Consider the following 13,626-nt stretch of genomic DNA (forward strand, 5'->3'; position numbering starts at 1 on the left):
TTGACCTTTCTATCACCTTGTTCCTTGAGGAGTTATTCTCAGTTTTTTTCTAGTGATGCTTCCACTTCTATGCTGCTTTCACAGCCCATGTGTGTATCTTTGATGACTGCACTCTAACCAAATACCAGGAATGTTCTTGGGAGCATTGTTGTCAAAAGTACTCCTTAAATTTCTATTTCTGAGGTGGAAAGTGTTTCTATTCTGTCTAATAGCTATAATTAACAGGTGGAAATGAATGCCTTCAATAGTTCAATTGTTAAAATCTGCAAAGAGGAAATAATTGAATTCATTAAACACATCATTTTCATCCTCAAATGTAAAAGGTGATAAATCCAGGTGTTCAGTTAAAGGCTAAGAATTAAAACAGAGCAGCATAATTTTCTCATTCTGTGCACTGTTCTGGAAGTTCTCTAGGTGATCAGATCATTTTTTTCCTTTCTTTTTTTTTGCTTTTCCTTTTTTACTTCTAAAATTTGTTTTTTTTTTGTTTTAAATTTATTTTAGGTGAGCATTTAACATATGAAAATGAAACTCTTATTAAGACAGACCACACATACACACACACACAAACACTGTTGTCTCATTTATTGGCATTTAGGTAAATACAAGGTCTATAGAGCCGGATTCTCTGGGATGAAATCCTGGCTTTAAACACTTACCAGTTTTGTGATCTTAGGCAAAATGTTTAACCTTCTCTGTCAGTTTTGTCATCTATAAGATAGGGATGAAAATCACATTAACTTCATAATGTTGTTTGAATTAATTGAGTTAAAACATGTATACACTTACACACTTACATTGCCTGGCATCTACTAAATGCTTAATATATATTAGCTAAAAATGTGTAACTTTTCTTTACAAATGATAGAAAAATCTAAGTTGGATTAAACTTGGTGTAAAATACCCCTTTGTTAATAGAAGTCAAGAGTAAACCCATGTAATGGTCAAGGCCTATGTCTCCAGGCCTTCTATGGCCATCATTCCAACCATAAAAATGTCTTCACACTGAGTTAGCCCTGAGTTCCCAGATCTCTTTCCTCAATTAGCAGAGGTCAAGATAATGAACCAGATGCCCACACCTTCTTACCCCCCGCTATTCTCACAGTCTTGCTGTCTCCGGTTGGCTTAAATCCAAAACAAGTAATTTTATTAAACCCTGTATTCCCCTTTATAGTTGCCACCAGGAACTCAGGTTTCCCAGTCAGGGTCACCTCACTCACTCTAATCACCCTTTCTACCTGCTATTCTATCTCTTTCTCAAACTCTTCCTTAATTTCCAAAATCCTTCCACTGGAACTCACAACCTGTTATCTTCTCTGAACATGCTTTCACTTTCTAGCACTTAAAAAAAAAACTAGTCTCTCTTTCAGAGATAATACTTCCTTTGCAGCTTTCCATCAATGGCTGCTTTTTCATCTCAGCCTTATCACTGGGGTTTACGGTAGGCCTGGCTTTATCTATACTCTTCAGGGTTATTTTCAAGACCATTTCAGACCGTTCTCTTTTGTTTCTCTCTAATCATCCCCACCATCCAGATTTGAATCTCATGATAACAGATTGATTACCCACTACCTCTCATTGTTTCTGTCATTTACCTATGCCTGATCATTCTACTTTCATTTCTCAGAGACTTTAGCTCTCAGCTCTTTGTCATGACCTTCAATACCTCTCCTGTCAATTTGTGGCAATGTCAATATTCACGCAGATGAAACTTCCAGCACCTTGCGCCCTCAATTTCCTGAGCACGTCTCCTCTTGACCTCGGTCTTTCCTCAGCTATTCCCTAGTCCTATTCTAGACCTCATTATTACCCCAAACTAAAATTTTCATTATCCTTATTTCCTGCATTTCACTTTGAATATCACTTATCTTTCTCTGGCTCTTCTTTTAGTATCCCATACCCCACTCGAACAACCCATTCATTACACTCTAATCAGTTGAGATTATAGTAATTCACACTCTTAATATCTTTCCCCAACTTGCATTGCTTAAATTACTCAATCATTTTAAGCACTTCTTCTGATAAACCCTCAAGTCCCTTGTCCCTCTCTTCTTGCTTCATTAGATAGCTGAGCTCAACTACAGCTATGGTTAAATCTAACTCTTCAAATATATATATATATATATATATCTCCATGAAATTGGATAGGACTGGAAAGAACACGCAACTACACACCTTCGTCCCACTATAAATTCATGAACAAGAAGAGCAAATGAGTGTTTAGTACTTTCTGGACATCTTACTTTATTTCACTGTTCCACTCATGTTATATAGTATCCTTCTCTTCAGATCATTAAAATGTCTCCTCTCAATCCTCATTTTCATTGGATGACTTTGATTCCTACTTCACTGTGCAAACTGAAGCTATCAGGAGAAAACTTCCACAGATTCCCACCCGTAGCCTTACCCATCTACAGGTATCTACACCTGCATAGTCTGCCTTCCCATCTGTTATCATGGATGATCCATCAGTGCTTATTTATGTCCAAGGCTAATTCCTCTACTTATGAGCTAGACTACATCTTGCCTTATCTACTTAAGGATATCACTCCAGGAGCTGTCTCCTCTCTGCCCTTTATCATTATTTTGTTTTTCTTATTTGTTGGAAAATTCCCATAAACATAAAAAATTTTCTATTATTTCTTGTATTAAAAAAAGAAAAGAAAAAGGCACAACTATAGAGATAATAAAAAGATTTGTGGTTGTTATGGGTTGGGGGGTAGAGGTGAATAGGTGGAGCACAGGGAATTTTTAGGGCAGTAAAAATACTCTGTATGATACTATAATGATGGATGCATGTCATTATACATTTGTCCAAACCCATAGAATGTACAAGAGTTAACTCTAATGAACTTTGGGTGATGGTGATGTGTCATTGTAGGTTCATCAATTGTACCAAATGCACAAATCATAAGTGTTTAATTTGATGAGTTTGATAAATGTACAACCTTGTCAAGATATATAACATTTCCAGTACTTCAGAAATTTTCATGTGTCCCTAACATTCAATATCCACTCACCTAGGAATGGCCACTTTTCTGACATTTTTCACTATAGATTAGTTTTGACTCTTCTAGAAGTTTATATAAATAGAAGCATCAAGTATGTACTCTTCTGTATTCAACATCTTTTCCTCAGAATGTCTGTGAGATTCAACCATGTTGTTTTATGTATAAGTAATTTGTTCCCTTTTGTTGCTGGGTAGTAGTCCATAATACAACTCTACCATAATCAGTTTGTTTATGTATTTTTCTGTTGATGGTCATTTCTGTTGTTTCTAGATTTTGGCTATGGGCATTTCTATGCATATTTTGTACACGTTTTTTTGTAAACATACATTTTCATTTCTCTTGGATAAATACCTAGGATTGGAATTTCTGGATCATAAAGTAGGTATATATTTAACTTTTAAAGTAACTGCAGTTTTCCAAAATTTTTGTATTATTTTACTTTTACTAGAAATGTGTGAGAGTTCAGGTACTCCCTATTTTTGACAACACTTGAGTTGTTGGTCTTTTTAATTTTTAATAAATTTAGCCCTACCATTTTAGTGGGTGTGTAGTGGTATTTTTTTTTTTTTTTACAGTTTTAATCTGAATTTCCATGATGACTAAAAACATTGAACATGCTTTCATAGGATTATTTGGTATTCATATACCTTCCCTTGTGAAGTGTCTATTCAAGTAGTTTTCCTGCGTTTTATTGGATTGTTTTAATTACCAAGTTGTAGCATTATTTTATGTATTATGGATACAAGTGTTTTGTCAGACATATCCTTGCCATATTTTTTCCTAGTCTGTGGTTACTTTTTCTGTCTATATAGTGTCCTTTGATGAACAGAGTTTTAAAAATATTGATAAGTCTATTTTCTTTCTTTTAGAATTATTCTTTTTCTGTGTCCTGTCAAAGATATATTTACCTACTCTCATGTCATAAATATATTTCCCCATCATTTCATCTAGAGCATTACAGTTTTAGCTTTTATGTTTAGGACTGTAGTACACTTAAATTTGTGGTTTTGAATTTGATCAGTCGGAGTTGAGTCAAGATCTTTGTCCCCTCTCCCCGAATATTGATATCTAGTTGTTTCAGCATAATTTGTTTCAAAGATTTTACTTTCACCCACCCCTGAGTTACTTTGATTCAATTGGCATTTCAAGTATAAGTCCATTTCTGGTCTCTTTTCTGTTCCATTGATCTATTTGCCTGTCTTTAGGCCAATGCCTCATTGTCTTGATTATTATAGTGCTATACTAAGCTTTAAATTCAGGTTGTTAAGTTCTCTAACTTTGCTTTTTTTTTTTTTCTAAAATTGTTTAGACCATTGTAAGCCCTTCATATTTTCATTTAAATTTTAGAATTAGCTTGTCAAGTTTTACAAAACAGCTAGAATATTGATTGGATTTGTATTGCATTTTGGCATATATTGTGTTTTTAACTATACTGAGCCTTCTAATACATAAAAAAGATGTATCTCTCCATTTCTTTTTGTCTTAATTTGTCTTAGCAATGTTTTCACTGCAAAGTTCCTGCATTTTTTTGAAGGAAAATTACCTATGTTATATTATTTGACACTATTGTTAATACAACTCATAAAATTATTTTTTCATTTGTTTTCTGAAATTATATAGAAATATAATTGATTTTTTGTATATTGACTTTGTACCTGGAAACCTTTCTAACTTATTAATTGAGGTAATTGCTTTGGAAATTAGAATTATCTGCACAGGCAATCATGTCATTTACAAATACAGAGACAGTTTTCTTTCTTCCTTTCTGATCTTTATTCCTTTTATTTATTTTTTATCACCTAATCTCACTGCCTAGAACCCACAGTATATGTGACATGCATGCCGTGTTACTGATCTTTAGGAGGGAAAGTTCCATACTTCACCATTATATGTGGTCTTAGCTACATTTTTAAATGACTTTTTTCAGAGTGAATAGATTATCTTTTATTCATCTTTTTCATTATGAATGTGAGTTGAATGGGTTTTTTTGTGACTATTGAGATAAATATATAATATTTATTCTATTAATATCTTATCTTACATTGGTTGATTTTAAAATGTTAAACTAAGTTTGAATTCCAGGAATAAACCCAGCTTGATCATGACATATTTTCTTTTTAAATGTTGGATTCAATTTACATCTAAGGATTTTTTTCAATCTATGTAATCTTTTCTTATAATGTATTTATCAAATTTTTGTATTAGGGTTATGATGGCCACATAAATTAAATTGGGAAGTGTTTCCTCCTCTACAATCCTTAAACATGTTTTTGTATAAAATTGTAGTATTTATTTATTTATTTTTTATAAGTTTGATAGAATTCACCAGTGGAATGCTATGAGGTTTGTGGAAAGATTTCGTTAATTAATTCAATTTCTGTAGTATTTACAGTGATATCAAAACTTTCTATATCTTCTTATGTCAATTTTGGTAAGTAGGTTTTACACAGAATTTTTCCCTTTTATCTATGTTGTCAAGTTTATTGGCGTAAAGTTGATCCTAACAGTCTCTTACTTTAAGTCCAAAGAATATAAAACTATTCCTCTGGCATTGTGAATTTTGATAATTTTATCTTTCTCTCCTTTTTCTTGATTGGTTTTACTAAGGTTATACAAATTTTAATTGTGTTTATTTCATTCTGATCAAATGCTCTCTGTACTATTTCCAATTACATTTTAAAATAACATATTTAAATTATCAAGTACTGTATTTATCCTACAAATATACTTAAGGTTAAATCAGAGATACCATATGCGTCATGGCAAAAAAAAAAAAAAGCGCTAATTCTAATATGTTTATTATTCAAGATTTACAAAATAATGACTAATTGTTGACCCATTTTTAGAATTTATGAGCTTAAACAGATATCTTCCTTACAGTGTTAATATTTATTAATACATGACATGATAATAATATTTCTATATTTTTATTAAACACAAAAACTTGAGCTCAAATTACATATTCATATGGATGTATTTCTGCCTAAAATATAAACTATTTTTAAGCTGACACACAGAGTCTGTAATTAAACCTTAAGTAGAAGGCAATTCATTGATAAAATAATTATTTTTTCCTACTAAGGATTTTATTTTATTCAAAATTTCTGTGTTTCGAAGTAGTAAAGGGGGGACTCCCATTCATATCTCAGCCTATACTGAGCCATGTATAGTCATTATTAAAAAGAAGTTTTTTTAAAAAGCCTTTTTCCAACTCCTTGTTTTAATACTAAAACATTTATTGTTACTTGATATGAACTTCTAATGTAAAAAGAAATTTCAAGAAAAAAACAAAAACAAACTATAATCCAGACGTTTGGAGATAGAGCAAAGGACAAATTTTGCTTAGTGTTTTTTAAAGGCAAGTTGCTGTTACACTTAAAATTACATGTCTGAAAATTACTTTGAGACTGCATAGGAAAAATGCCTACAAGAAATTAATGATTAATTGTGAAGATTTATATGTGCTATTCCATTTAATCATAACTAAGAAAGAAATAAAAACAGGTTATAAGTCCAAAACTGAAGAAAGCTCTATGGGCTTAAAGCCATTATTCCAGAAAATAAATCCTGCCACACATCACAGGGAATGAACAAAGTAAATTTCAGGGTTTGGAAAATGTTTGTGGGAGAAAATCCCATTAAAGTAGATAGAATTACTTCAAAATAAGGTCCATGGTAGTGTCAACTGCCATTAACATGAAGGATACTTCCCTCTTTCTCATTTCATTACATTTGTATCAAATTCTATGACTTTTGTTTATGATCAATAACCAGTTTCTTCTAAGATCACTGAAAGGTTACAACCTGGTTTACTCACAGTAATGATGATTTACTGGAATGTGAGTCATCCCTATTTAAATCAGCCTATTGAGTCATCAATTTTCAGAGGCCCTGATGGGCTTGTTGTATTTATAACTGTCCTTTGGCTAATGGGGATTTGAGTTCCTATCATAATTAAGTCAAACATTGATTTTAGTTTACAAGACCCAGTTTCCTACATCAAATATGCTCTTAGTAGGAACCAATATTACATAGCTTCATTAGTAGTCAACTGAAGGAGAGACTCAACTGAGGGATGAACAGAGATGGGTGAATGGACAATTCTGAGCTCAGCTGATTTTCATGATTAACAATAAAAAGTTTACTAAGTCTTTGAAATTAATTCATATAAAATTATTCTTTCGCATTTTTGAAAATACATGTGAATATAAAATATTTAACATAACATATTAATATATATAATAATCCTTACCACTTTCTTACCCACTGACATTTTAACATTTTTATCATTCACTGTGTAAGTTAGTAATCAACTCTTGTTTCCTTTTCACCAAATATGTTTCCTTAAAAATCCTCCACAGGGCTTTGCCTCTTTTCTTCAGTGTGAACAGAGTTGGTATTTGTTTCAGAAAATACTGTGCTTATCAAGGTCACATTTATTTCCTTGGGATCTAATGTTTTCTAGGCATGTGCTTGTATGTGACTAAACTCTGACTTAAGGCATTCAGGGCTCTCAATATCTGGAATATTTAGAAGTTTTAATAAACTGGTCAGTAACTACAGCTAGTCCTCACGAAGGCTGTTCTTTTAGCTCAGGATTTTACCCTCAAAATCTACATGCTTTTTCTCAGAGAAGGCTGGTTCTATCTTTTTAAAGTGCTACTTCTGTGTGAATCACTGATGGTTTTGTTCTTGTTTTTTTGTTTTTTTATCAGCAGTTAATACTCAAGCTAATCTGCCTAAAATTCTTCCTTGGTGAATATTTGAAATGTTGTATTTTTTCCATAGCAGTGTTTTCCAGATCTGCAAGTGCAATGTATTCATGTCTATAATTTCTTAAAAATTTATTGACTGTCTTCTTAATGCAAGGCATTGTATTAGGCATAAGATATGTAGTGATCGATAGAATATACATAGTCTCTATCCTTGTGGAACTAGAGTAAAAAATAGTAAGGAGCTAAATATACATCTAATTCATTACATTTGTGGAATGTGCTATAAAGTTCTAGTGCTCTGTGAGTGCAAAATAGGGTCTGCCATCTAAGAATGACTAATTCATCACTACCAGAATCTTGATATTGGCAAGCTACCAGCATATAAAAAACATAGGATTAGAAACCCAGACTTGTCATTTTATATTAAATGTGGCACATGAATAACACAGATTTATTCAAAGTTCAGCAAATAAGTCTTAAACATAACCTGATAGCTGTCCCTGTGCTAGTCACTGAAAATCAAAAGGAAATGAGACTGTGCCTGCCTTTTAGAAATTCATGGTATAAAGAGAAGTTATACATATACACTGATTATACTATTACAATGTGGTAAGTCCTTTGGTAGAATAATGTATGCTATGGACTAAATGTATGTTACCTCCCCCTCAATTTGTATGTTTAAACTTGAATCCCCAGTGTGATGGCATTTAGAGATGGGACCTTTGGGAGGTAATTAGGATAAGATGAGGTAATGAGTGTGGGGCTCTCATGATGGGATCAGTGCCCTTATAAGAAGAGACATCAGAGAGCTTGCTTAGATGCTTTCTTTCTGCCATGTGAGGACACAGCAAGTAGGTAGCCATCTGCAAGCCAGGAAGAGAGCTTTCACCAGAACCTGACCATGCCAGCATCCTGATCTTGGATTTCTAGACTCTAGAACTGGGAGAAATACCTGTTGTTTAAGTCACTTTGTCTGTGGTATTTTGTGTGGCAGCCTAGAGAACTAATAGAATATACAAACTAAATTGGTGGTTTAGAGGAAAGAATAATTAATTTTGCTTAGAGCAACAAAGGTGGCTCCAAAGGAAGTGATATTTGAGCTCAATCTTAAAGGATACATAAAATTTCACTATGTAGAGAAGAGGATGAAAGGGAATTTTGATCAGAAAAATATTTAAGGACAGAAAAAAGGGGGGGAAGGTCTAAGGATGAATTCCAGAGTTCCATTTTATTTAGCAAGGTAAATAGTGATGCTAAAAACTGAGATAAGAAATAGAAAAAAATAAAAAACAACTGGATTTTACTAAATAGAATGAAGGAGCACAATGCTAAGTTTGACCAAGATGGCTGTCTAAGTTAACACTAAGCAATTGCAAATATAAGTGTGGAAACCAGAGAGAAAGAACGAAGGAACTGCTTTCAACATTTTGTGTCTATAGTGGATATTGGGTTTTCTGCCCAGGTCACCTCTTTAGGACCAAAACATCTATCGACCAACTGCTGATGGAAAAGTTAAAGCTAAGTCATTCAGTGGGATTTTTCTTTGGTACCAAGAGCTGATTTGTTCAAATTACATTCCTTCCTGTGGTTGGGTAAGCAGTGGATAAAGGAAGCTTGTGGACAGTGATTATAAATGCAGAGATTCAAACACCTGGCATCCTTATCTTTTTTTGGGACAACTCTAAAGGGCCCCCCAAGCTCCAGGGTTTTCTGTAAATCAGCTGACGTCTCAATTGCAACTACCGTTGACCCGTGAACAATGTGGGTTTGAACTGCACGGTTCCACTTATATTTAAATACGTTTCAGTCATAAATACTACAGTACTACATGATCTGTGGTTGTTGAATCCATGGATGCAGAACCACATATGAGGAGGAACCACATAGAGGGAGGGCCAACTGAAGTTAGACTTTCAACTGTGTGGAGGGTTGTTCAACAACTCTCTCATTGTTCAAGGGTCAACTGTACATTGTGATTCAGCTTCTCATTCTGCCAGATCCTGCCTTTCTCACATTCTTACAGGTGAACTTCCTAAGAACATTGTCCATCAACTTTCCCATTAAAAATTCCATTTTCAGGAAACCCGATCTAAGATAGTATCAGCACCAATCCCAGAACATCCATATGGAGAACTATTAAGCTTGCTAAGGAATGAGGAAAATTATGTGCTGCCGTTGCTGCAGGATTTGGCTAAAACGTACCAATATCCATGAGGCGACATGAGTAGATGCACAGGATTGGATGTTGAGGATGCTAAATGAAGGGGAACAGAACCAAAAAGAAAGTTGGAGATGAGAGACTTTATCAATATGAGAGCATTATCCTGTGAAACAAAATTTAACACTCCGGCATCTACAGTATAAACTAACACAATATTGTAAAGCAACTATACTCTAATACAAAAATAAAATTAAAAAAAAATGACAGTAAAGAAAAGTCACAATTTTTTCCCCTAGATTCCAGATGTGATCCAATTCTCAGACCATGAACCCACTGACTAAAAGAGAGGCCTATGATGAAGTATCATTTTTTATGGTGACAAATGTACAACAGTAATTCCTCAGTACTTTACCTAAGCGACCCCTGACCTTTAATTCAGGTACCTCAGCACTGGGAAGTAGGAAATACCCAGATCATTCAAAAGTTGATGTAAACGTGAACATAGAGAGGAGTGAAATACAATATATTAAAAGGAGCCAAATAGAATGTCTAGAACCCAAAATACATTATGTGTATTGATAAACTTTTCTGCAGATTAAACACCACAGAAAAAATATCAGTGAGCTTACAGACATAATAGAACTTATCCATACGGAAACGCAGAGGGAAAAAAGATACTGAAACAAATACATATGTAGCTTTGGTGAACAGTAGGATGACCCTAAGAACTCTAACAATAGTGTTATTACAGTTCCAGAAAGGAGGTAGAGGGAAATCGAAGATATAATGGACTAACATTTTCCAAACTTGTTCAAAATTATAAGGCCACATGCCCTAGAAGCTCAAAAAGTTCCAGTAAGGAAAAAAGACAAGCAAAAACATGTAATTCAAATTTTATAAAATCATTGTTAAAACTAAAATTTTAAAAGCAGTCAGAGAAAAGATTAAATTCAGGGGAATAAACATAAGAAAGTTGTTGGCTTTGTATCAGAAACAATGCAAACCAAAATATATTGGAACAATATCTTTAAAAAGTTGAAAAATCTGTCAGCCTAGAATTCTATATCTAGAAAAATCCCTCAGAAATGAAGCTAAAATAAAAATATGTTCAGGAAAATAAAAACCTGGATAATTCATCACCCAAATATCTGAAGAAAACAAAGATTCTTCAGGCTGAAGAAACAGTAAACCAGAGTTTCACTAATAAATAAAAAATACTGTGAATAGTAACTGTGGGTAAATAAAAAAAATTCTTTCATTTTTAAATTTCTTTTAAATATATTTTATTGTTTAAATTAAAAAATAATATATTTGTGGGGTTTATGACATACATAGATGTAGATTATTTGACAATAAAAGTATAAAGAAGAGGAGGGTATAATAGAAATGTACTGTTATACATTTCTTACATTAAAACTGAAGAGGCATAATATTACTTGAAGAAAGACTGTGATAAGATGCATATTGCAAATCCTAGAGCTCTTACTGTATAAACTTAAAAGTTATAGCTAGTAAGACCATGGTAGAGAAAAACTGAATAATGAAAATATTTAAATAGTCAAAAAGAATGCAGGGACAAAGAACAAAAAATATGGGCCACTCTCTTTCTTGGTGCTGCCTACAAAGGTGGCAGCCATCTCCTTGGCATCATGGCCGCCCTCAGACCTCTCACAAAGCCAAAGATAATCAAAAAGAGGACCAAGAAGTCCATCTAGCACCAGTCAGACCTATATGTCAAGATTATATGGAACTGGCAGAAACACAGGGGCATTGACAATAGGACGTGCAGAAGATTCAGGGGCCAGATCTTGATGCCCAACATTGGTTATCGGAGAAACAAGAAGACAAAGCACATGCTGTCCAGTGGCTTCTGGGAGTTCCTGGTCCACAATGTAAAGAAGATTGAAATGCTGCTGATGTGCAACAAATCTTACTGTGCTGAGATTGCTCACAACGTCTCCTCCAAGAACCACAGAGCCATTGTGGAAAGAGCAGCCTAGCTGGTCATCAGAGTCACCAATCCCAATGCCAGGCTGCACAGCAAAGAAAATAAATAGACAGCTTGTGTGCACATTGTATTTGTTTTAATAAAACCCATAAAGCTCAAAAAAATGTATATGGGACAAATTGAAAACAAATAGCCAAATCATACTTTAAAACAACCATGTAAATTATTAGATTAATTATAAATGCTCTAAACTTTCCAAATAAAAGCCAAAGAATATTACACTGGATTTAAAAGCTAAATCCAATTGTATGTCATCTAGAGGAAGTACATTTTAAATATGCAGTTATGGATTGTCTAACAGTAAAATGACAGGAAAATATACAGAGAAGTCCTCACAACCAGGAATATTAACAAAGATGAGAAGAAGCATTTCATAATAAAAGTGTCAGTTCAACATGAAAATATAATAATTCTGAATATGTATCTAATAACAAATTCATAAATCTATGGAGCAAAAACTGAAAAATACTGTAAACAAAATTAGACAAATCCACAATTATAGTTGAAATTTCTGCAGAAAATTGCTAAGGAGATAAAAGACTTGAATAAAATATCAATCAGCAGGACATAACTGAAATCATAGAATAATTCACCCAACAACGGAACATACAAAGTCTTTTCCAAGAGCACATTCAACAAGTGGAACATAAAATAAAATTAATTAATGCTTAACTGATAAAAAGAAACTGAACAGTTTTTTGGGACACCTTCCATATGATTTCACATTAAATGGAGGCGTATTGTGGAAATGACTCCTTAGTGGTTATCCAGACTATCAAGTACACACATCACTTATTAAAGATAATAGAAAGCAATTTCAGTTTGAAAGCAAGACTTTCTGTCTACTTAATACTACAGTAGTATTGACTACATTACTTGGAAATGCCCTATAATTAATTTTCCATTCCTTAACTGGAGGAGCATATTGTCTCCACTGTGGATGCCTCAGATACCTTGTATTTGTATGTAAGAATTTCAAGGGATTTTATGCCATTTTTAGCTTGTCACCTGTGTGTGATTATCCCAGAAATCATAATCTCTTTTACCCAAAACTCACTGTTTATCTACTAATTATGTTTAAACTAATTACTATACCTTACTACTTCCCCACTGAAGAACAGGCTTAGACATATACATCCTCTTGATTATGTGATTTTTAGAATGTTTGTTTTGTATACTCCCTAACAACATCGCCCTGGGCTGTAAGTTAACTTTAATTTTGGGCAGTTCATCGTGATGGTGTTAATTTTTTATTATAGCCTATTTAGTAGTTTTATCCTCTAAGATCACAAAGATTTTCTTTGATATTTTCTTAAACAAATTGTTGTATATCCAAACAATAAAATGAAACAAACTACTAGACACAACGTTTACGAATCTCAAAAAACGTGCTGAGCTACCTAGGACACAAAAGAACACACGCTATATGAACCCATGTATATACTATCATAGAATAGGTAAACCTAATCTATAGTAATGGCATGTCAGTTGTTGCGTAGGCCAGAGGTGAGGGTGGGTAAAATACAAATGGATACAAGGAAAATTTGGTGGGGGGGGGGGGGTGATGGAAATATTCTGTATCTTGATAGGGTTGATGATCATATGGGTGTATACATTTGACAAACTCACCAAATTGTAAATTTAAAATAGATGCTATTTTATTGCATGTAAATCACACTTCAATAAACTTAATAAGTAAAAACAAAACAAAAAAAACTATTGTGTTGGGAG

General features: G+C 33.4%; 1 pseudogene; it reads left to right on the forward strand.

The window, feature by feature from the left end:
- Positions 1-11,500: 11,500 nt before the first annotated feature.
- Positions 11,501-11,944, forward strand: LOC132363739 (putative large ribosomal subunit protein eL32'; annotated as a pseudogene).
- The last annotated feature ends 1,682 nt before the right edge of the window (positions 11,945-13,626 follow it).

This window comes from Balaenoptera ricei, chromosome 3 (assembly GCF_028023285.1).
Source record: "Balaenoptera ricei isolate mBalRic1 chromosome 3, mBalRic1.hap2, whole genome shotgun sequence".
In the NCBI taxonomy this organism is placed as follows: Eukaryota; Metazoa; Chordata; class Mammalia; order Artiodactyla; family Balaenopteridae; genus Balaenoptera; species Balaenoptera ricei.